General features: G+C 41.8%; 1 protein-coding gene and 1 long non-coding RNA gene across 7 annotated transcripts in view; one reads left to right on the plus strand and one right to left on the minus strand.

The window, feature by feature from the left end:
* Positions 1 to 848: 848 nt before the first annotated feature.
* On the minus strand, positions 849 to 6215 carry LOC122159437. 2 transcript variants are annotated; one of them, XR_006168526.1, is made up of 3 exons: positions 3106 to 6215; positions 2856 to 2969; positions 849 to 2094 (listed from the first exon to the last, which is right to left on the minus strand). It is a non-coding gene; the product is annotated as an uncharacterized LOC122159437 (long non-coding RNA). The 2 variants fall into 2 exon arrangements; XR_006168525.1 differs by having other exon boundaries at positions 849 to 2142.
* Positions 6216 to 6568: 353 nt separating this feature from the next.
* Positions 6569 to 24697, plus strand: part of SATB1 (SATB homeobox 1) — an 89916-nt gene continuing 71787 nt past the window's right edge. For 4 of the 5 annotated variants that reach the window (XM_042817012.1, XM_042817017.1, XM_042817018.1 and 1 more), the window contains exon 1: positions 6569 to 6758. The gene's annotated coding sequence lies outside the window, so the exon portion shown is untranslated. Of the gene's footprint in view, positions 6759 to 8860; positions 9111 to 24697 lie in introns of those variants that run through there. The other variant, XM_042817015.1, reaches the window with a different exon arrangement.

The raw sequence follows: 24697 nt of genomic DNA on the forward strand, positions 1-24697 counted from the left end.
CTTTACAGAGCTTTACAAACCCAGGGCTGTCTGAAAGATGCCTCCATCCACTCAGAATCTACACCCTGATTCTTTGTATGAAAATAGGTTCCTGTGATCTTTCCTTCAAAACTGATGTTTCATTAAAACATAGCTAGAGGAGAAGCTGGCTTCTCATCTCCCTCTGTATAACAACTCTGTGATTAGAGCAGTCAGAAAATCATGGGATTCATTGCTCTTGCCCTGAAAGGCACACTCCTCTCCCCCAGGGAAAGACTCTGACCATCAGTCTGATGGCTATTTTAGAAAAAGCATTCTTGACCCTTCTACTGAAACAGTGCCCTTGAGGCCCCACAACAAATTCAGGATTCCTTAGATCATAATCTAATGTTTAGGTTGTTCTCAGGGTTGGAACATAAGCTGAATTTTCCTGGGATTATTTCTGTCCACTCTATCTGAAATTGCTGTGGAACATACACACCACCCTCAATTAAAAAATACAGATAAAATAAAAATATATATATATTTAAAAAGGGAAGCCCAAGGAGAAGGGGTCAGGTTGTGCCAATGAGGTGATTTGAGAGGAGGAACGAAACATCATAGAGCTGGGGACCAGAGGACTTGGGCATGAGCAGGCCCAAAAGGTAGCCTGGGATTCCCAGATGGAAAAGGATGAATTATGAGGACTAATGTACTGCTCTGAGGTTTAGCAACTGCCTCTGTTTAGCAGAAGTTTTCTGGATTGCACCTCAATTCCACTTGAATTGCACATTTCACTCCATTCAGATTATCCTACAGTCTGAAATATAAATACTGACAGAGACATCTTGAGCTCAACAAAATATTTGTTTATTTATTTGAAAAGACAGAAAGAAAGAAAGAAAGAAAGAAACAAAAAAAAAACAACCCAACAACAACAAAAAAAAACCAAACCAGCAGATGTTGAGGACAGTTAACACTGAAAGCACTGAGTTCTTGCCTTTTCAGCTTAATCCTAGCCAGCACTCAGTTGGCAGATTCTTCCAGGTGTGTCATACCTGCAGTTGGGGATCATCTTGCAAGATTTAGAACTTTACACTATCTGTGTATCACTAAACTGTCCTGTCTGTAGAAAAACTCAAAAGGAAGAATTGTGCTAAATCCTATTTTCACTTCACAATATTCCTGAGGTGAAAATACATTTTTGCAGAAGTAACATGCTTATTTTGACACTGTGACTAATGTCTTATTCTGCATGACTGAAACATTAGAGGAAGGCCATACCAAGTAGCTGTGACAAACACTAGACCAAAGACACATTACTTTAAAACTTCCTTTTTTTAGGGCATTTTGTTTTATTATTTGTAAATTCTTTAATTCCCAACAAAAAGATGTACCTCTGAACATCTCTGTGGTGTTTATATTGCCATCTAGATTAGGAATAGCCCTTACACTGGACTTGTCCATAATGCAAGGAAAAGAGGTGATTTTCCCTTATTTCTTCTTGTTCCATAAGCCCATTTACTAAGATCTGGTGGCACACTTTGCAATTCCTAGTCAGGTATTCAGAATAGCAACATGTGTATAAGTTAAATATAATTTGTGAAATATATGCCATATTTGATAAAAAAATGCATGTAGTCAGAATCATATGATGACTTCATTTGCATAGATGTAAAACCTGAATTTATTATACACAACCTATATTTGTAAAAGTAGACAGTCACCTGGCTTCTCTGTACTGGTTTAATCTGGCAGTCCCTTACTAGAGGCAACAGAATTTTTAGAAGCAGCCAAGACAAACCAGACACCAAAGGAAAGGAGAAAATGTGCAGGAAAAATAGTGGCTAGCACAAATATTAATACAACTCCTTCAATCCTTTCCAAAATGAAAGTTTCAGATTGACAGAAGGTGGAGAGGGCAATTAGGCAACAGAGAAGTGAGTCTCACATCACTGACGCATCTGTCACAAGCTGAACTTTTCTGTGAAGCAAAAGTTTTAAGGGGAAATCTACAGGATGCAATTCACTTTTTCAGGTAATCACAAGATCTTCCGCAGCAGATACGTGGAGCGGAAAGTAGTTACCATCTTGAAGAGAAGCTGAATGGATTGAGGTACTGTGCAGCATCAGGGCCTAGAAACAAGCACCTCCAGTGAATGGCTGGAAGAAACTGAAGCCAGTCTGCAGAAGGACAGATGAATTTGTTATATTACTAGCATGATACCCTTTGAATGAAGATATGTTTTTGGAGAGACACAGGTAGTGGGATGACACAGGCATAAGTTCAGGAGATTGGTGTCTAATCGAAAGACTGCAGAAATGGCACTGAAAGGGGTGGCTGTGTTCAGAAAAAGTTATCTGAGTCTTTTCCACAGAGCCACCACTGAAATCAGACATCAGATAAAGTTATGATACAGTTGATAATGTCCATTTGCATTTAAAATATGCATAGGACACTCCAGCCTGGTTGTATTTTTTTACTGACATCTTCAACTGCAACCAATTACAGTAATACTGGTTGGAGCACAGTTACTGAAACCAAGTCTTAACATGTCATTAGGCAGCTGGACAGTAATGGGCAGACCTTCCTAGTGAGCAGTCTTCTTGCTCTGTTTCAGAGGTAATAGCACATGAGCACGTTACAGAAGTCAGTCTACTGTTCTTGTAGGTTAAGAGGGGAAAAAAACCTCAAATGTTTTCTTTAGTTTCTGATGTGCTTAGCTTAAAACAAATCATGAAGAAAGCAAAAAATCATGACAAATGCTAGGTAGCATGCAACAGTTTTCAGTGTTATAGCTGCACACTATGAGCTGGAAACAAGTCATACTTTATAAGGTTTGTATTTCTTGGGATCAGTGCAAGCATCTGAGCATTATGAGCATTCTGTTGATTACCTGTGATGAATGGCAGAAGACGACCTTCTCTTTTAATCATGGGTCAACATAACTCTTACATATACACACATTTATGCGGTGTTTCTTCTTAATATTGACCATTTCAAGCTCCAGCTAACATCAGATAAGAAGAAAAAAAACAGATGTTTATTTGGTTCCAGGATCTATGAGGAAGCTTTTAACCCCACCCTACTCCCTGCCCTACTCCACTCCCCAGCTCTACTTTCTGCTCATGTCTAAACATATTTACATGTCTGAAAGGAACTGAAAAGTATCTGTAATGTTTCCCAGGGGATCTGATAGCTCTTCTCACACAAAACTTATTTCCAAATCATTATGCCATAGTAACATTTCGGTAAGGGGCACCTCAGAAAAGGCTTCCGATGGTTTCAGTCTGCAGATTCAACAGTTTCGTCACCTCACCTGAAAGATAAACATTTGAACAGAGATAGTTTCATTAATATTGCCCTTCACTTGAATACGTGATAGATCTGCAGTACGTATAAGATAGGTCCTTGGCTAAATATCCTTTTACCACCACTCGAAGTCCATAAAACTCAGGAACATCATGTGGATTTCTAATGCTCCTTCGCAGGCTTTAAATCCACCAAATCATGAGTGAATTATTGTGATTCATATGCCACTTTTATTTTTGGCAGGCAATGTTGATGGTATTGGAGAAAGATTATTTGAGTGAGATCTGCATCCACTTTCCTCAAATCAGGACCCTGAAAAAAAACTCAGAAAGGAGCTGTCAGCATAAATGCATACAAATATATGTAAGCACATATTCTGTACGGGTTTTGACGATACAAATCCAGACATGAGGGATGAGCAGGACTTTCTATAGTTCCTGTAGAAGTCTGGGCAAGCAAACATCTGGGAATGGACATTGAGGAAGAGGAAATATCTACGTGTCAGTAATATGAAAGTTATATTGTACACCTGCTTTTTAGACATGCCATCTGCGCTCAGTCATACCATAATATAGCTTTGATGACATGCCACAGCTAAAGGGCCGGCAGAATACTTCTTGCTTCATTGACATGAGTGACACAACTCTGCAAAACTCACTGCTTAATGATATAAATCATAACTTTCATGGTATATGGTTGTCCCACATGTTTTTCAGTGCTTAAAGCCACACTAAGTATTTTGCTGCTGAAAGCACTGAAGGAGAATTACAGTGGAAACTGATGCATACCAGGTAAGCAAGAGCACCTTATCTATACTAATGCTGAACTTCTCATTATGTTGTGCTGGCCTACAACTACACCGTAACATCCAATGGATATTGTTTACAATAACCTAACAACAAGCAATTCTGTTCCCATTACTGCTCACAATCTCATAGTAAATGCTTCTTGTTTCCACAGTAAGCTGACTGCAACTGAAAGGTACCACCATGCTTTGTCAAAAGTCAAATAAATCTTGTGTTTAGAAAAAGAAACACAATATATATTTAAAAAAAAAAAAAAAGGAATTGGATTTGACTAGTATACAAAGTCAATGAAAAATATGGTTTATACTACATTCCTTTCTTTAAAAACATTTTCTACAGTGTGCTTCAGAATCTTTAAGAGGAAGCATGGTCTAAATACAGAACTCAGTTCCTGTGCTGGACCTACTCTTAAATCCAAGTGTGGCCTCGGGCAAATGCGTTAATTTTCCTGTTTCAGTTTCCCTGCCTTTAAAGTGGGGATAGAACAACGAACCCAAACAGCTTAGTTGCAATTTATACGAATGAGTAACTTGATTATTAGATTTCTGAGACATGAAACACGATTATTATTAGGATTCACTGACCAGCCAGACAGGGGTGTGATACAAATAAAGGAGACGGGTCTTGGACAACAGGAGCATGCTGGTTAGGCAGACTGAAGAGCTCAGCGAGGAGGCAGTGGAATGTTGTGCCTGCAAAAGTGTGAACATTTCCCTTGCACTGACTTTCTATTTATTGCCCCATGGTACCTAGAGACCATGAAAAGCCAACTCTTCTCTGAGAAGCAAATAGGTCCAAAGCACTGCAGCAGACCAGCTGTAGGCAAATAAATTTTTATCTATGTAAGAGAGCTAAATGTTATTTTCCAGTGGAAATGTCAGAATTGATTAAAGCTTGAGCATTTCTATTTAAAATGAGAGCAGTGCTTGATACATTTTAAAGGGAGAAAAAGTGAGAGGCCTGACAGCATGGAGATAATGGGAAGGATTCATCTGTGGGCTTGCTGCAGTAATGTGGTACACAGCACGCCAGGGCCAAATTCACCTCTCCATACATAGCATAAATGGGAGTGCCTTTTAATAACTATGAGAAAATAGTCTCCCTGCTAGCAAAGTCACTATTATTAATTGTTATTATTAACCTTTGGGCTTGTGTATCCTCCACAGATTAATGATTATTCAATAACTGTGCTACAAGGTTGCACTTTCTAACACCAATTAATAGAAGTGCACAGCTAAGAAAAGCATTGAGGTATCGACTCCACAGTCTCTGTCTTGATGCAAAGTTGCCTACAGGAACTGTATCTGCCAATTCCCAGAGCAGGAAGAGGAAATATGCCTGAAAGTCAAAATAAAAGAAAAAAGAAAAAAAAAAAAAAAAAAAAAAAAAAAAAAAAAAAAGAAAAAAAAGATGGAGCTGACATCCACGGTCCCCTCTATTCTCAATAGGCAATAAGCAGCAGCCTCAGCTTTCAGGGAAAGCTGCACTCATTGCCAGCGTTCACTTTCCAGGAACTCCACATCCAAATTGTGCAGTGGCAAAGATGGGAAAGAAGGGCTTAAAAAAACAAAAGAAAAAAGTCCCTCTCCACGGAGAAGTTCCACGAATAAAGACAATTCTCAAACAGCGCTGTTGAGGAGCACATGGTGCCAGGTGACACAGCAGCCGAGACCGGGGTGTGGGGCTGATGCGCAGCTCCCGACAACGCGCGGCGCGGCGGAACCTGACGGGGTGGCCACCCCGGGGGCTGCGTGCCCTTATGCAGCAAGGCCCCGTCCCGGGAGGTCGCCACCGCGTTTCGGAGGTCTCTGCCCGGGAGGGGTTGCGAGGGGCAGCGGCGGGGAGCGGGCATGGAAATAAATAAAGGAGCGAGGGAAGGAAGAAGGCAAAGGAGGAAAGCGGGGAAGGGGCAGGGAGTGCAGAGACAGAGGGGGGGGGGGGCTGCGTGAGAGCGTGTGTGTGTGTCCCACCTGACTCCCCGTTCGGCGGGGGGGCACACACACGCATACACACACACATACACACACATGCACACACACATGCACACATACATGCACAAACACATACACACACACTCGCGCGCGCGCAGCCGCCGCGCTCCAGCTGCCGCCGCTTGGTCCCCGCACCCCTTCTCATTGCTGCCCCCCCGCCGCGGCACGCAGAGGGAAGCGTAAAGCGCGGAGCCCCGCGGTCGCGCTGTGCCCGCCGCCCCTCCGCCCCCCCCGGGGCAGCGCGCCCGTCCCCGCCCGGAGGGGCCGTGCGAGGCGGCGGCGGGGGTGGGGGGGCCGCGGGCACACGCGCAGCGATCCACGCACACGCACGGGCAGGACTGCCCCGCGCTGGTACCTGGTGCTGCCCTGGTGCGTTCCGGCCGGGCTCCTCCTGCCGAGGCAGCGCGGGAGCGGCCGTGCGTGTGCGTCTGTGCGCGTGTGTCTGTGTGCGCGTCTGTGCGCGTCTGTGTGTGTGTGTGTGCGTGTGTGTGTGTGTGTGTGTGTGTGCGAGAGCGAGAGCGAGCGAGAGCGAGAAAGGCTCTCCCCCCTCCCCCTCCTCCTCCTCGTTCTCCTTCCTTTAAACGCCCACTCCTGATGGGTGAAAAGACAACTTGAACTTCAGTGCAATTAACTTCGCCGGCGCCTCGGAAGCCGGAGGTGTCGCCGGCCTCGCCCGCCGCGCTCCCATGAGTGAGTCGCTCCCGCTCCTTCGGCGTCTCTCTTCGGGGACGGGGGGACGGGGGCAGCCGCAGCGGGTCCTGAAGGGGCAGGGGCCGGGCGGGGGGCGCGGGCGGGGGGGGCTTCGTGCGGAGGCGCAGCCTCCCGCAGCGGGACGCACACCTGCCGCCGCGCCGCTCCCGGCCACCGGCCCCGCTCCGCGCGCCGGCCCGCCGCCTCCGTCACGGGAGGGGGGAGCGGGGATGGGGCAGATGGAAGAAAAGGAAAAACCCGAAAAGTTTGGCAAAGTTTTTCCGCGGCCCCGCGCTCTTCTCTGCCGCTGGAAGCGGGGCCGGTGGCAGCCTCGACGGCTCGCGGTCCGGGATGGGTTGAGGACTTCCGCGGGGCGCGGAGGGTGCGCGGGCGGCTGCGGGGAGCCGAGCCCCGAGTAGAGCGGCGGAGGGACCGTCCGGAAAGCGTTCCCCCTCGCCTACCCGTGGCACGACCCGGCGCTGCTGCTGCCGCGGGGAACGGTGCCAACAGTTCGTCGCTACGCTCCGGGATTTTATTTTCATTTTTATTTATTTATTTTTTTTTTTCCGTTTCCGAACCCGGCAGCCGAGGTTTGGCTCACATCGGCGCGCTTTGGTCGCTGTCTGCGCTCGCTGCCCGGGAAGCGCTCCCGACAGGCACCTGCCCGGCTCGGAGTTTCCCTGTGCCGGGTTGCGGGCTTCTCACTCCTGGAGAAACTTCGCTAAAATGCAAGTTTGCTGAAATACTTTGCACCAGCTCCTAAGCCGAAACGAGTTGCAAATGACGAAAGCTTTCTACTGGCTTTAGTCAGTCCAACTGAGCACGGTGCTTCTGTGCACAGAATTCCCAAATTCAGGATGCAGATGCTGAAGGCGTGTGGTCAGGCAGCGCCCTGCCCTGTCCCCCTGCTCCCTGCCACCTGGGCAGCAGCAGCCCTTTACTTCTACTTCCAATTATTTCAGCACAGTGCATTCGTATATTTGTCTGCTGTAGTCTGCTGGCAAACATTAGCATTCAAGCTTACATTTTTGACAAATGTGCAGACAGGAATAGCATGAATAGGCATCTTAAATATTAACAACCTAAGCATCTGTTGTAAAACAAGTTTAATATATTTACTCTGTTTTTCTCACATTGTTAGGAAAGGTTACAATAAGTGTAAAATTTCAGCGGTAGTTAGCACAAGGAGTGCTTGGATCTTTCACTATCTCCTCAAGCATTCAACACAATCACCAGATAGAAATGTGGCAAATCAGGCACACTATTCAAAGCCAACTTAAAACAGTAACCGTAGAGTATAAGGATGTGAATATAGGATGTTCTTTGTTGCTTGCACCTTCCTCTTAGTCTGCAGCACTATCTGTAGAATTGTAGAGTGCTCTCGTATTCCTATATGCTCTGTAATACATTTGTATATCCACTCATTTTCTAATTCGTTCTCTATTTGAGATTGTTATTGGCATTGCCTCACTTTCCAAGTCAAAGCAATGGTTTGCACAGCAATAACGCAGAGCAGGTAGCAAAATGAGCAAGCAGAAATGTAATGTGTTAACGCATAGGCATGCATCTGAACAAACAGCACGCACACATCATGAGGCAGTGGAAGAAAAATTAAGATCATGGGCTGGTGTGTTGTGCGTGCCCACTCTTGAATACAAACAGCTAGTGGAAAAGCTACAACCTACTCCCAGGAATTCCTTCATCCCTGGAGTAACATTGTTCGGAGTAGAACAAGGGCACAGAATAGCGAAGTCTCCAAGCAGAGTGTAGAGTTATTTCAGGAATCAGTGCATTCCTTCCCTTTTTCCCACAAGTTCAAATATGTAATAAATAAGTCCTTTGTATGCAAAAGAGTTTACTGGAACAAAAAATATTTAAATGGAATGCTTTTTGTGTGTACACTTTGTAAAATGAGCTGTTTCCTTTTTATATTCTTTGTTGCTAACACTTTAAATAGGAAAGTGGCTGTCTCGGTTTCTCCTCTCCTGTTATTTCAGCAGCACGCACCAACCCTAACCTGCTGCACGCTCCCAGAAAGCGCTGCAAAGCCAAGCCAACCCGTAACTCACAAATGGGACACGCTGCTCTGCCAGATAGAGGCTGTGCCACACGAGCCCAGAGCTGTGTGTGAGCAGAGCATCTCTCATTGCGCAGCGTAGGCCCTGCGGGGCAGCTGATGAGCATTTGCCCTCTGTGGCTGCGCTTCACAGCCAAGAGCGGCCCTGCCACTGCCCGGTAGCACCACAGCCTCCGTCCTGTGGGACCACTGGCACGTCCGTCCCAGCCTTCAACCTGAAAACCTCGTAACGGTGGGAAAGTCCTGAGCGAGCACTGACTCATCTTACATTTCAGGTTTGGGGGATAAAGGGGTTCAGATGCGTGCGGTTGCAGTTGAGGAGATGCCGGTTGAAGTCTGGTGTTCTTTGGAAGTGATGGCACCTTTTTATTGTCATCTATTTTTTAGTCATTTTTAAATCATTGTCAGAAAAATTTGTAAGGTTTCAAGTTGTACTTTGGAGGAAAAAAATCAAGGAGATTATTTTATTAATAAAATAGATTATCTTATATAGAAAAAATATATTAGAGATATATATTAAAAGTAGATTTCTGAATTAAAAATGGAAGGAATGTGACTTTTAAAATGTTAGCCGCATTTCTAGGAACTAAGCTATTTTAGCATAGACACTACTGAAGCATTTTATTGCCTTCTCGTACATAACTGCCATTGCTCTCTCTAGATATATTTAATATATATCCAATGAAGCCACAAACTTTCCTTTCACAACAGTTTAAACACATCTGGAACATTTTACTTTCTTATAATTTATGTTAATAGATGTAGAGTGTATATACAATCTTCTCAGAAATCATTGCTTTTTCCAAAGGGGAATTTTTTTACTTTCAGTCGGGGAATATATTTGTAAGAACAAAATAACTCAAAGTATGGGCAATTCTATATATCATTTTATTTTCTGTTATATTAGCTTGATTATATAAAGCTTTCATTTAGAGCAATGGGATGATGAAATTACACAGGAGTGATTGGCTTTTGTTTTTTCAAATGGTTCAAGTTGAGGGCTGCAAAAATGAATGTTTTTGGTTAAGTTTGTTGGGTATGTAATATTTTTCATAGAATTTTGACAAATTAATTTAATAGAAAAGCCACAAGCCTCTTAGCACGAAATGCTATATTTCCAGGTAAAATGGGAGTTCTGCTTTTGCCATTATAGGCATCAGGCTTCAGTAATCTGCTCCTCTTATGGAATGAACACTTTCTACTTAAAGCTATCATGCACCTACTGTTTATTTACGCTGCATTAAACTGACAGCACAGCAATCAGAGGAAAAATACGACTTACTTTCCTGAAGTAAACACCGGTTTATAGGTTAGTGCATGTATTTATATTCCTGTCGCCACTAAATAATGGCTGTCTCCGTTTTAATATCTACCTGTGGTGCTATCCATGGCAGCTGGCTCTTCCTTGTCTGAAACGGAGGAAAAAGAAAAGGAGGACAGGGGAAGAAAAGAAAGTTTTCTAATCATTCCTTGGGGACTATGTAGAAAAATGATTCGGTATTCCTTTCTGTGGCATTCAGAAGCCAGTTTTAAAGAAACAGTATTCGGTTTTGCTGGGTGTATTTGAATTGCATCTCAAACAGTGAAAACAGAATTCCTTAACAGTGTTTGTCTATCCAAGTCACTGAAATTGTATATTCAGGCAACAGCAGATTAAGGGCAGAAGCATTTTATTAATAACTGAAAGCACATATGTGTGTGTGATGAAAAATGTTCTGCAAATCTGTCACTATGCAATCAAGTGCATTTTTTAAACTTTGGTTGTCACAAAGTTGCTACTGATTCTAAAAAAAAAAAAAAAAAAGTATATCAGTTTGATGGATAAAAAGTAACTTACAGTTCTTATTACTTATTATATTGAAATACTGCGATTTTATAAAGTCCATGTCAGTAAACACCATTGGTATTGCTTCTCATCTTGATCTAGAGACCTAAGTATCTTTAGCTGAAGTTAACAGCAGGGAGAGTAACTCTCAGTTTACAGAAGGCATCCCTAAATTTTCCATCAGAATGTTCCAATATTAGTCTCTACCCAAGATGTCCATTTTTTTTCTTTTTCAAAGAGTCTGAAAATTATTATATTAAACACTAAGTTATTTTGTATGTCACGTCTCTTATGAGTGGTACTGCTATCACAAACTCAATAGCACCTGACCACAATTTGTAGTTCATACTTCAAAAAGGATGTGCTGTAATGATCCCCGCTGAAATGTAGGTGTTTTCTAATGCTTGCCATCCTGTGGCATCTCAGCTTACCACAGTTATCACCAACACTTTGTTACTTAATTGATATCTATTTGCTATTTTGCAAATGTTGACTTTCTAATGGCTCCTGTACTGCATGCTCTCAATAAGTATAAATTTAGAGATTCATTTCACAGGGAATTGCCAGTCCTGACATTGCTCATTGCTCTGATCTAGTTCTTGTGCTTTATACCAGCTGTAATCTGTGTAATATAGTGGGAATAGCATAGCAGTAGTGGAGTACGGCTATAGAGCAGTTACATACCTCAGGCACTGTCTGAGTTGTAAATACACTCTCTTAAACTTGCTGGGCCTGACTTTCCTCTCAAGCATACTGGAGGATCTTTGCAGAGGTCTGTAGACCTCTGTTTTGACAGTTCTGATATGGGATCAAGCATTAGGTGCTCAGATGGGCTGAGGGACTTAGTGATATGCTATGTAGCATTCACACCAAGGTCCCCTTTTTGCTCTTTATTAAGAATACAGAAATACCACAATTTCTTCTGAGACAGGTTTTCCAGTGAGACTGTAGGCATGAGAGTATGACAAGGTTGGCATGGGCCATATGAAGGCGTCTCACAGGAGTGTGGGCATGTAGCTGGCCTTGAGCTGTGTTAAAGCACTATTGGAAATGCTTCTCCCCAGCTGTAGGTTTGCAAGTGTTTAGCCCCTGCTCTCTCCTGCTTTTCTGTTATGAACTGCAAGCTGATAAACAGATGAATCTGCTCATCTGCAGGTAGACCTCAGTCACCTGAACTGCACCTGGGAGCGAAGCTTCATGATGGGCCCCATCTATCAGCCGTGTTGGCCTTGCATAACTCCCAGCCACTATCTGCTCTATCTCTTTCCCTTGGCACATTATGACATGATATGACCTGAGGAGATGAGGGAGGTGCTTTAAACCTAGAATGCACCTCATCTTCCCAGGATCCTGCTCTGACAGGATTTATTTGGCCAGCAGCAATCATTTGTGTGTCATTCCACTTGCTACTCCATGTAAGAAGTGGTGGTGCATTGGGATCTTGTATACCCAGAGGACTGTCCCCTGACCTTTTCTGGTGCCTGGGGTCCTGGTTTCAGTTCTGGCACTGACAAGATGTATGGTTTCAGGTAAAGCACAAACTGCAGCATGTTTAAAATCCTCAACGTCACAAGCCCATGGAGTGCCAAAGCACTCAACTTCATGCAGAATAAGGGAAAGCTGCAGTACGATCTCTCTCAGAGACCTTAATATGCCTTTGGTTTATTTACCTATCTGTAAGATTAACAGTACACCTTTCATTGAGCACTAAAGGATTAATTAATTCTTTATATTTGTAAATCAGTCCCAGAATGGAAAACATGGTAAATGTGCAAAGAATTGCTGCTCCAAACTCCAACCCACATGCCAAGGTACAACAGAGATATTTCCTTTTCAGTAACTGCGCTTAGAATACATCTGTTTGTAACAGCCAAGTAACTAAAAAAATTTGCGAAGAGCAGAATAAAAATTCTAAATATCATACATACCCCATATTCTCAATTTTAATGCAGCAAATAAAAGACAGAAAAGGAGAGAAGAGAGAGTGAGAGTGTGTGTGCACACAAACTCACAGAGAAGCCAAAGGCAGATAAAAGAACTGAGGAGAAATTTTAGAGTGAGTATTAAAATGTTTATAATCAAAGATTAAATTAACATTTTTGTAGAGATCTGTATTAGAAAGACTTTAAATCATTAATGCTTTTCATCATAGGTGGGCTTCCTTGATAAATGTAAAGTTTCAAGAATAATTAGAGGCACCTTAAAAGTTTTAAAATGACAGTCTTAACTCCTAAGAAGTCAATGTAATATAATAATACTGTATGCTTTTTAGTGTTATTTCTGCACTAGACATTTAATTACAGTCTTTGTGAGACATGTTATCTGTATAGTAACCAGTGCATAAAAAGAATGATATATATACTTCTACATACAAGCTCTTGCTTGCCAGCTTTCTTTTTAAGATTATAGATTAAGATCTTCAATCCAGAATGTTCATGTCTTCAATCAGAACAATTTTAGACAACTTTCAAGAGGAATGGGACATCCATTGTAATAATGTTTTTTCTCTAGTTAGCTTTATTTTTACAGTAATACATGAACTGTTGTTTAGCAAGGGTGTTTTGTTTTTTTTTTTCTGTGCAAGAGCCCAAAGTCAGCATTTCACTTGTTCAAAGGATAGACTATAGAACAACAAATGAAAAAGCACGTTTAACTTGCTTATTGAGACGTAAGATCAAAAAAATGTAAGAGTAGTTTGGTAGGTTTTTCATATATACAATTTAGTGTTTGGAGAAAGTTTTGAGCTTGCTTTTCCTGTGTCAGTTGTTGAATATTATCTGTAATACATTGTGGGTAAGGTAAATTTAAGAGGGTTCTTACTTTGTCCACACATAGCTGTGGAATAGTGAATGTGTTTGCTAGGAAGATCAGTTACATGAGAGTTTGCCACGTGATATATTTTCAGATTCTGGTAATTGTACAGCATGTGGAAGATGTTCCTCCACACATTGAGCTGCCCATAATTCCCCTGTTCTACAATGAAGTTGCTTGCAGGACCAGGCAGAATGAGATCTGCATCTAACCATTTCAGAGCAGAGCTTCCCCTAATTTCAGTACCCATAAGAAAAACTCATCATAAATAATAAATAAATAAATAAATAAATAAACAATAAACCAAAATCAATCTTTGTCCCATTGACTGCATAGTATTGATTTCCTTTTTCACTTGACTTGCTGAATGCTATAATCCTTTTGGCCATTTCATTATCTTTTTAGTTAAAGAATAGAATCATTTTATAATTATATTTTTGTATTTGAAACTTGTGATTTCACAACTTTATTTGGATTGCATGTCCTATGAGAAACTGACTTCTACATTACCAATTAAAATGACTATTAGAATACCCATAGGTGCAGTTATTATTTTCTAAGGATTCCAGAAGAATTTCCTAGATACTATGCAGGAAAATTGAACTTCTGGAACTTTTCTATTTGTGTGGCATGAAGAAAAATATGCCTTAAGATGCATTATACTGTCTGATAAATTGCATTTCCAAGCAGTATTTCATATAGGTTCTGTCTCTTTAAAAATGCAGTCTCCTCTATTTGCCCTATTAATTGTTGATATGTTGCCATCCACGAGACAAAAATTAGAGCTGTAATTAAATAATCATGTGATGCTCCTTAGTGCCAGTGAGAGCAAACTCATTTTTCCAGGCCCTGATGGTCACTGATTATTGTATTACTACTGGCTTGCTTTATTTTTTTTTAATGGCTCTGTACTGCTGGGTTACCTAACCACTGCCCTTCTTTGCAAAATTAAAGGAATTGAAGAACATTAAGTCACTCAATTGGCCAGTGGTCTATGGGGGCAAAAAGTAGACTTCCCTCCTCTGCGTTATGGTCACTCCATTGGTTCTACTGGGAGTGCTACATCAGTGGTGTGGTTGTGTGCCATTTAATTTACACTGGTGTTTTGGCTGGGATGGATGCATATAGGGAATGCCAGGAGAATTACAAAAGAAGCAGGGTATTAAAATTCAGAAATGATTAAAATTGAAATAAAAGGATGCTGCTTCTTTGCCAGTACTCTGGCAGTCATAATGACACATAGAGATTAGTTTCCACCTTCATCTTTTCCTTCTTTCTCATTTCCTCTTGTTTATTGTTGACACATTTTCCTTATGTCTCTGCTTCTCAGCGTTTTTTTTTCACTGTTACATATTCCTACTTTTTCTCTTTCCTTAAGCATGGAGAAGCTTACTTAACCTTATTATAACAATAACAGAATAGGTTATTAATATTTAATATGCACATGATTAAAATTTCTCTCTTAAACATAGGTCAGCTCTATTATTAACTGACATGTTATTTTTCATTAAAAAAATTTTTATTCTGCCCTTACGGTTTCTCAAACACCCTTTACTTTGGTGGTGATTTAACACATAATGTTTAGAAAACTGTGTTAGGCTAGTGAAAAAAAAGAACTTACCAGTCATGGATAATCAATTATGCATGAATTCAGATATAACAGATGGAAAGTGGTGAGTTAAAGTTTCTCTTTAGCTTCATGATTTTTTTGTTTTGTTTTTGTGACACCTGTCTCTTATGTATAGATAAACATCTAACATAGCATACTGCTTTTCTTGCATCTTTGTGTTTTTTGTTTCTGGGGTTTGCATTTCTTTTTTATTGTTGTTGCTTCTTTTTGTTTCTGCCAACGTGGCATAAACTCATTTTTCCTTGTTTCTAACTTAATATTTTTAATTTGTTTGTCTGGTAGCATTTCTGTACCACCTTTCTTTTGTAGGGGCAAATTATCCTGTGATGAAGTTGGCGTTTAAACTTCTCATAATCTACACAGTGTCATTTAACCTTAAAATTGTGTCATCAAGATATGTCAAATTGTATGAGTTCACTTTTGCCTTCAGCTGCCCATGGCCTATAGTGTTATGACATGAAAGCAACAGGGTAGACTATGGCTGTGCATATGTATTCATATATGCATATGCACACATTCTTGTGATTGTGATACTTATATAGGCGTTCCCTCTGAAGGCATTAATTAAATTTCTTTCAATCCTTTGACAATGAAACAGATTGCTTTACTGCTTTTTATTAAAAACTTCAATACAGACTGGGCATGATATTTGTTTTGGTCGTGGAAAGATTTTCACAGAACTAAATCAAGCAAAAGACAGTAACCCTGTGCTACTTGCCCACAGCAACAACCAATTGATAATGTTAAATATTTATTTTTTTATCTCTTTTTTTTTTTTTTTCCTTTTAACATAGGTAATTCTAAAAGAGCTCAATGCACACACATAGATGTGAGCTGATAGCTGCTTTTTTTTTTTTTTATGTAGATGATTCTTGTTGGCATTCTGGTGAATTCTTTTATTTGAAGGTGTTCCGTGTTTCAGAAATATTTGAGTAAGTTGATTTGAATGTTACTTTTCTGTGACTGTAAAAGTTTGGAGCATTTTTTCATGTGTGTCCAACCACATTTGAAGCCGCACCTTTTTAGATATTGTGCAGAGATGTTTTCTACCGGTATAACAATGAAAGAAAACTGAGTCGCGAGAATGCACCCCGTATTTTTCATGAACAAAATATAGGAAAGCTTCCCATGAGCATGTTACCTACATTTTTGAAGGAAAAATGATAGCGTGTGAATGAGATTGTAATACAACTCGCAGGAAAAAAATGACACAGAAAATATCCTTAGAAAATGAACATGGACACTGTCAAAATAATTGACTTCATTGAAGCTGGAGCTCTGCTAAGAACCCTCATGTCCATGCTTCAGTTTTCCCACTCATTTCTTACTTGGATATTCTTACATCAATATGAAATGCAAACACTGTCATTTAGAGATTTTTTTTTACACTAAGACATTTCTTTCAAATACTTGCATGAGCATAAATAAACCATCATGAATACTATCCTCATTTTCCCCTTAAAATGCCACATTCCTTTGGGTTCTGAAATGCTCTTGCCCATTGTGGCCAATTTCCATTGTAGACTCCACGCAGGAAATTTAGAAATATAGTTGGTTTATAAAACAAATACATTAAATATTGGAGCATGTTTTTATTATAGTTTCTCTCTCCTCTCTTTCTTTTTTTTTTTTTAAATCATTTAAAATCAGTGCAAGTATTTTGAATAAGGTACTTGAAGTAACATTTTAAAGTGACTTGTTTTTGCCTTATGTTGTTTGCATTTAAACTAAGCATACTCTGACACATGTATAGGTGACCTTTATCTTAGTGACACTGCATATGCTAAACATTTTTTATTTTAGCGCCTGGATATTAACAGATACCTTGTTCCTTAAAAGAACTGTGAACATAGCAGCTAATTGTTCCTGAAAAGAACTGTGAAAAACTCATTCATTTTGTCTTCCTTATTGCGGAATCTTCTGAGTTTGAAATTGGAGCAAGTCCTAAAAGAAAAAGTGAATTCGGCCAAAACCACCAACTTTCAATTTGTTTTACACCAAAACCACACATTTTGCATGTATTTTATGTACAGTGAATATTGACTCCTGTCAAGTTTGGCCATAATTAGATGCAGTTTTACTTAAGAGGTTTTGAACCTTAAAAAAAGTCTAGAAGAACCTGGGCAGAGTTCTGAGTTAACAATGAAACTGGAAATAGGACATTTCATGTGGTTTTGGGTTTCATAATGAAAGTTTGACATAGTTGAAATCATCAATCAGTTCTAACCATTTCCTTAGATTTAAACTCTTCCATATTTTTTTTTTTCAGTTTTTATTCATTCTATCAGGTCAAAGAAAAAGATGGTTGTTTGTCCTGTTGATGAGATATTCTAATGTAACAGATCAATGCTGTTGGAGCACACAGTGCAAGCACCGGAACCCTAGCTGACAATGTTAGTCCTCCTGCAGTGCTAACCGCAATGGTTCAGATTATTTTCTGCCATACTGTGCAGTTTTGCTCGGGCTATGTGAAATTCATCCTCACTCAAAAGTGTCAAAGTAAACTTCTGTCTTCTTAAAAAACTTTTTTTTTTTTTTCTGTCTGGGAAAGAAATGCAGTGGTTGGTGGTGATGGAAAAGGAGTCAGGAAAGAGAAGGGAAGCTGTGTCAATCAACAAACTGCAAACCACTTTGGAGATAACTTGGTGTAGCTTTGCTCTTAACAAGCAAAACCAATGGAAACACCACTCGTTTATATATCTGGGGCGACATAGTTTACACGTCTTTAAATTAAGAGAACTTCTGTTCAGGTATATCCCTAAATGCTTACCAACCAACTCTTCTAACAGGCAACAACTACATTCTAGACTTTTACCTAGGAATTATCTAGCGCTATGATGATCAGGGCTTTAACAGGAACCATTCTCTTTTCATCTCCTCATGTCTCATATTAAATATCTTCTCCTGGTTGGCATGAAAATTATACCTCTAGGGAAGAAATTTGGGAAATTAGTGACCCGCAGAACACACACTTACGACATAGGTAACTTCGCTGATCCTAAGATGCTGGCTTTCCTCCTTTCTTCCAGCTGTTTGATTGCATTTAAACAATTATAGAAAACTCCATTGCATTTTGTTGTTGTTGTTGTTGTTATTTCTATGTGAAGTAGTTTGCTGCAGTTGCCACATGGAAATTACAAGCATGACTCATCGAGGATCTACTCTACTGTTATGGATGGAAGAGGAAATAGTCTAGAAAATGCTTTGAAAAAATAATAATTGAAGCTTGTTATTTGAGGTAGTCATAAAAATATTGGTTTATATTAAATACCATGGCGTTAGTGTTTGTGGAAGTTGCCATGCTGTTATGCTTGGGGAGTGAACTCAGCTTATCCACAGAGCAGATAGAGATTGGGCAACTACAGAGTAAGAGTTATGTGATTAAGCCATTAATATTCATCACTGTAATCTTTTATGGGAATGTGGACACCTGCCTACTGCAGTTTCAGCCATCTAGACTCCTTGTGGCAGCGGGGTAGAAGAATTTCTATTCTCATTGGCAGTCATGTTCACCCTTCGCTTCCTCCCCATGCCAACGGTTTTGTTGGCTTTTCCTCCATGATTTTCTTCCAATAATTTGGCTTGTGTAGCAGAAATGGGCAAGTCAAAATGACTGTTGGGGCCATATCGGTATAAATGTATGCATTTACTTCAGCTGTATCTTAGTCAACATAGATACAGAGATACGAAAGGTGCTTATGCAAAATGGTGCAGTAGTTTGACTAAAAGCAATTTGTTTTACCCTAAACTGCATTTTGCATATTCCTGTTCAATCCTACTTTCAAAAGAAAATTCCATTATTGAAATACATTGCAGAAAATGGTTACAGGAGTAAACGAGACTCGTCACATAGGCAATCAATAGGGAGATGTCTGTTTGTATATGATTTTACATATCTGCAAGCTGGCGGAGACATCCAACTACAAAATACTGCACCATGGGACACTGTGTAGATATCTGATACTTTCCAAGGGATTTGGGGTCCGTAAACTAATGAATGCACTACATGTAGCCATATATGTAGATTTTTCACCTCTGGCGAATATGGTAAGGATAATTTACTTCACTTAATAAGCAATTAAGTGCAGTTCAATACAGCTGACTACTGTAAGTTAAATATCCATTTTACAGAACTGTTCCAGGACACTGTATGTAAGAGAGCACAAATGAGAAGAAATTGCTCATGCAAAATGTGAGAGGGGACGACAGCTTGTGTGTGATGCCTCTCAGTACTATGAATTTCATTTCATAGCACTTTTGCTTTTTGACAGGCATACTCTCCAGGCTGGGGCAGGTTGCAGTGAAAAAAAAATCTAGGTTGGTGTGTAACTTCGGAGCTCAGCGTGGGGGATATGGCTGAATGCTGTGATTCCCATCGGGGTGTACGGAGACCTTGGGTAGGGTGAAAGTTGTGACTGCCGCAGCCAGGTTGGCTGTAGGGTTTCAGTGGTGTCAAGGCAAAACAGAGGGGAGGTTACTCTGAGGAGACTGAGAAGCAATTTCCATCAGAGGTGCAACACTTAGTAGGGTTTCAGGACTCAGTCTGCACCACAGCACCATTGTTCTGAGGCTTGCACAGATAGACATGGGAAAGGAAGGCAAGGATGCACCAGAACTCTTCCCCCTTAATACCTCTGTCTACCTCGCTTAGCAATAAGGTGCAAACCACTAGGGTGCAAACTACCACACCCTTCAGAAAGCCAGGGACTGTTATTATCATTGCCTTGCTGTTTAGCAGTCACTGCTACTCACACATGTCACTTCACAGTGGGAAAAATACTGTTCAAATCATCAGCAAAGTGAATTTCTTGATGGTCCTACTGCTACAGCAATCCTCTGCATCACCTCCAGCATGGGCTGGAGCTGATGAATTCCCAAATGGCCGCAGAGTTGTCAGAAATACGTACATGCAAAACCCAATCAGCCTGATCTCCCCAAAGAAATCTGATAAAAGAGAATACACAGCCATACTGGTTTTGCTCTGCTGCCAGGTCCTTTCTGTTCACCTTGCCCAAGAGCCAAGCCTCAAGACATGGACCCATATTTCCTTATTTATTTTAAACAAGAAAAGATTGGAATAGAGACCTTAGAAGGCACCGAGGCACCATGCCACAGCAGAGAACTTGTTTTGTTTTGCAGCCACTGAGACTGCTGCTCAACAGTGTGGGGTTGAAGAAATGCAATCCAACTTCTAACTATTTGTCTTATTTCAGCATAACCTAGTGTGAGATACATCTACGTATCAGACATACAGTGCAGCAACTTTAGTAAGGGTTGATAAGCTTTATTAAGCATATATTTGTCCACCGTTTGTTGACTGGAAGCTATGAAAAAATATGATGTTACTCCTGCTGCATGTTTAAATGATTGCCTGCATACGTATCCATGACAATATCTATTCATCTTCTCTTCTTTATATATGTTTTTATTATAAATATCTTTGTTCTAATGGAACATTTTAATATCAAAGTTGACACAGTGAAGTGTAAATTAGAGTAGGTCAAATGAAAATCAGATATCTTTATCTTGAGTTTATTCCAAGTAGTTGGGTATTGATAAGAGAGATCTGATTGCTGCCTGTACGTCAGGACGCAGCAGCCCGCAGTTACCCATGCCTGCTGGTCAAAGCCTGCATTCCACGCTCTGCCTGCCAAGTCTGCGGCAAATAACTTTCCCAGACATAGGTGATATGCAGAAATTAAATTAATCCATGTTGCAGGGATTTTACAGGGCTTAGCACATATATGCAGTTTCAAGAAGAGAGTGATTTTCTGTAATCATTTATCTCAAGCATAGGAAGCATATGCATGATTATATAATTAACAGAATATTTGTTTGTCAGTGTTTGGTTAGTGTGCATAAAAATATCATTATTAGGCCTTCTGTGCTCCTGTATTATCAGATTGTTATCTCCCTGCTCCTTTAATTCACCGTCTCTGCTTTTTAGATTAATCACTTTGCTAAACTCTGAACATTTTAAGGGCTTTTTGACCGTGAAGGGAATGGTCTCTGACACCAAAGCAGAAGTTACTTTAGAGCAGATTCTAATCTTTTTGTTTTCTTGGTTGTTGTTATTGTCGTATCCGGTAATCACTTTTGTAGGGTGGTGCTCGAGTCCCTAATCTTGTTCCAAATCATTATTTTTAAATATCTGCTCTATTCTAACCAGCTCTGCATCACTCCAATTACCCTCACTGCCTCTTCTGTCCATCGCACCGCAGGCAGCAGTCGCCCAGCCCAAACCCCCTCTGCTTTCACGTTTTTCTTCCTCCGTGGTTGGTGCTGCTGCTGCTGAAGATGACTGTACCAGGCTTTCCTGGAACAGATCAAAACTGATACAATGCTGATACTTTCCATTGTGCTTGTGAAGTTTTAATTCTTCAAGTTAACACTATCTTTCCTTCAAAGGCTCAGATATTTTGGGAAATAATTATTCTCTGTTTCTTTTTTCATTATTATTATTATTATTTATTTTTTTAACATTCAATCTACCGTCTTGGAAAAAGATAGGTTTCTAAATAAACAGCCGCAAGGCATTTATCCCTTGATCACGTATTATGGAAGGTGTCATTGACATTTTCCCTTGTTTTTCTTTGTGAAACCTGTTTCTTGGTTGTTTTTTTGTTTTTTTGTTTTGTTTTTGTTTTTTTTTTTTCCCCTTTCAGCACTCTCGGTAGCAGTCTTAGTAACCTTTTTCAGGACATGCAACATCTGTACAACTTTTCATGTTTCCTATGCATTCCACCTCCACTTCTCTGCTTTGACTAACAGCATTATGTAACATTGTACTCATTTTTGAGCATTTCATTTCTCTGCTTCTGAGATTATAATCTATTTTGTGCCTTGCTAGATATGATAAATATTTCATGTATTTCACCCTATTACCAATTTCCTTTTCTCTCCATGCTGTCTGTGTTTATTTCAGTAAACGTCAGCTTCTTTCTTTACCTAGCCCTGATACATTCCCCTTGTTTTATAGTAACGTGCGTAGTGATAATTTAGCTCTTCCTATATGTATTGATTTGTCTGTTCTTTGTGCAGAGGCCATGCTCTGTTCATCACCCTCCCCACTCCCCTCCACCTTTGCTCCTTCAATTTTGTATGTGCAGTTCACAAATTCTCTTAAGTTGCTACCCTAATTATTCTGGCTGTGTGTCTGCTTGTGTAGCACAGTTCATCCCTTCTTTGCTTGATGATGCAACTCTCCTTTCCAGACACAGCCTAGGCAAACAGAGCGCAGTTTATCAATAAAGAAGTTTAATTTCCCCCTTATCTCGCGGCTTGTACAAACTTGTTGCGTTCAAGTTTGTCTAGTTGGGTTACTTTTTCCCGAGTGCATTGTGGGAAGCCCTACGACTGGCTGGCAGCTATTGATTTTGTCCCCACGTTACCATCTTCCGCGCTTCGCCCCTCTCCGTGCTTTCGGCGGTGCCCGTCTCCTCCCGTCCGCGCTGCGGCGGCGGAGCCTCGGGGCCCGGCGGGGCGCTGCGGGGTGACCCCTCCGGACGTCTGGGGAGGGGAAAGGGGGCGGCGGGGGGATGGGGGTTCCGCTGTGCGTTAGCAGCGCGCCCACTGCTGTTCCTTCAGCTCTGTCGGTATAAAACTAGGAGGGGAAAGAGCAAACTTCCTGCCCCTCTTGCTCCCCCGCCCGCAGCCCCGCACTGCCGCCGTGCACCTGCCCACCGCACAGTTCCACGAGGCGGGGCGGGGGCCGCGCCGAGCACGCCGGCAGGATATTGTTCAGCCTTCACCCCCGCCCCTCCACCTCTTCCTCCTCTCCCCCCCTTCCCCGACGTTCTTCTCCCCCCACCTCCCGCCGCCGCAGGCCCCCATCTGCCGCCTGCGGGCGTTGCGCGGCGCTGCGCGCTGGGCATTGTGGCGGCGCGGCGCAGTAAGGGCCGCCTCACCCGCACCCAGCTGCCTGCAAATTCGTGCGCGCCCGGAAGCCGCACGCCCTCTTCCCTCGGCCCCCCCCGCAGCTCACCTACCGGCTTCCCCCCCCCCCCGGTCCGGCCCAGCCCGGCCCGCTCCGCTCCCCGCTGCGGCCCCTCCGCTCTGCCCCCTACCCCCCCTGCTTCCCGGCTCCCTTCCCCCCCGGCTTCACCGCCGCCGCCTCCTCCTCCTCCTGCTCCTCTGCCACTTTTCTCTCTCCCTCCCAGGACGCGTCGGATGATCCGGGGCCGCCAGGGAAGGGCTCCGGGCAGCAGCAGGGAGGCTGCGTCGTCGTCGTCCTTCTCCTCCTCCTCCCGCTTTGGGGGCTGTGGAAAAAGGAAAAAAAAAAAACAGAAAGGAAAAAAAACAAAAAAAAAAAAAAAAAAAGAAGCCGGTGGTGGCCTCGGTGTTATTTTGTATTAAAATGAGGAGGAGGAAGAAGAAGCAGCGGCAGCGGCGGCAGCGAGCGGTAGCGGAGAGGAGGAGAGGCTGTGAGCAGGGGACGGCGGCGGCAGCAGCAGCAGGAGGAGGAGTAGTGATGAGTCAACTAATAATTTAATGGGGACAGAAACAGAGAGGGAGAGGGGGGGGAGCGGAGCGAGCAGCTCCGGCCGGGGACACACACACACGCACACACAGATATCCGTGTAACATCCAGCAACAACACCGAACCGGCCTAAATCACCACCGTGCCCAGGCAGCCAGGGGAAGGGAGCACTAAAAAGCAGAAAGGGAGGGAGACAAAAAAAAACAAAAAAAAACAAAGCCAGCCATTATTATTCTTTTTCTATTATTATTGTGGTTGAGTATTTTTGTGTGTGTGTGTGCAGTTGTTTTTTTTTGTTGTTGTTGTTGTTTTTTCTTTTTCTTTTTTTTTTTTGGCTGGTTTGGGTTTTGTTGTTCTTGGCTTTTTGCAATCTTTCTATTTGATATTTTCTCCCTCCCACCCCCCATTTCGCTAGTAACTCTTCTCGGAGTTCCCAGATTTTTATTTTTATTTCATTATAATTATTTTTTCTTTTGCTTTGCAGACAGGGAGCCCGATTTATTTATTTATTTTTTTAAAAGCACTGATCTTTTCGTGATTTTTTTAAAAAATATTTTTTTATTATTATTATTATTTCCCATTCTCATTTCTCCCGGCTCTGGACTCGCAGGGAGTGCAACCTCGTCACTTTTTGTAGTGGTGCTGCTGGGTGCTTCCTTCCTCCCTCCGCGCTTTCTCTCCCTCCTCTCTCTGCGCTCCCCCCGCACCCACAGCAGCCCCCGGTAAATGAGAGGAGACAGGTCCTCCTCTCTGCATTTTTTTTTTTTCTTTCCTCCCGGGACCGCAAAGGCGAGATTAAAAGTGGCGTTTTAGTGTCTTTTTCCTGCGATTTTCTCGACACTTTTTTTTTTTTTTTTCTCTTTTCTTTCTTTCTTTTTTCTTTTTTTTAATCTCCAGTAGCGATCTCCGAGGCTGAGGTTTCCGCAGAAAGTTTGGGGGCTGTTACGGTGTGTATTTCTGCGGAGGGGGAGGGGAGCGGGCTCCTTCTGTGTGTGCTGCTCCTCTGGGTGCCTATTGGAGAATAATAGTGTAAGTGACAACCTAGAAGTAGACTTTCTGCTCTTCACACTGGATAGAAAAGCTGCCTTTTTTTTTTTTTTTTTTTTTTTTTTTTTTT

Source organism: Centrocercus urophasianus, unplaced genomic scaffold (genome assembly GCF_019232065.1).
Source record: "Centrocercus urophasianus isolate 14NV4802_14NV808 unplaced genomic scaffold, USGS_Curo_1.0 seq_16, whole genome shotgun sequence".
Taxonomy (NCBI): domain Eukaryota; kingdom Metazoa; phylum Chordata; class Aves; order Galliformes; family Phasianidae; genus Centrocercus; species Centrocercus urophasianus.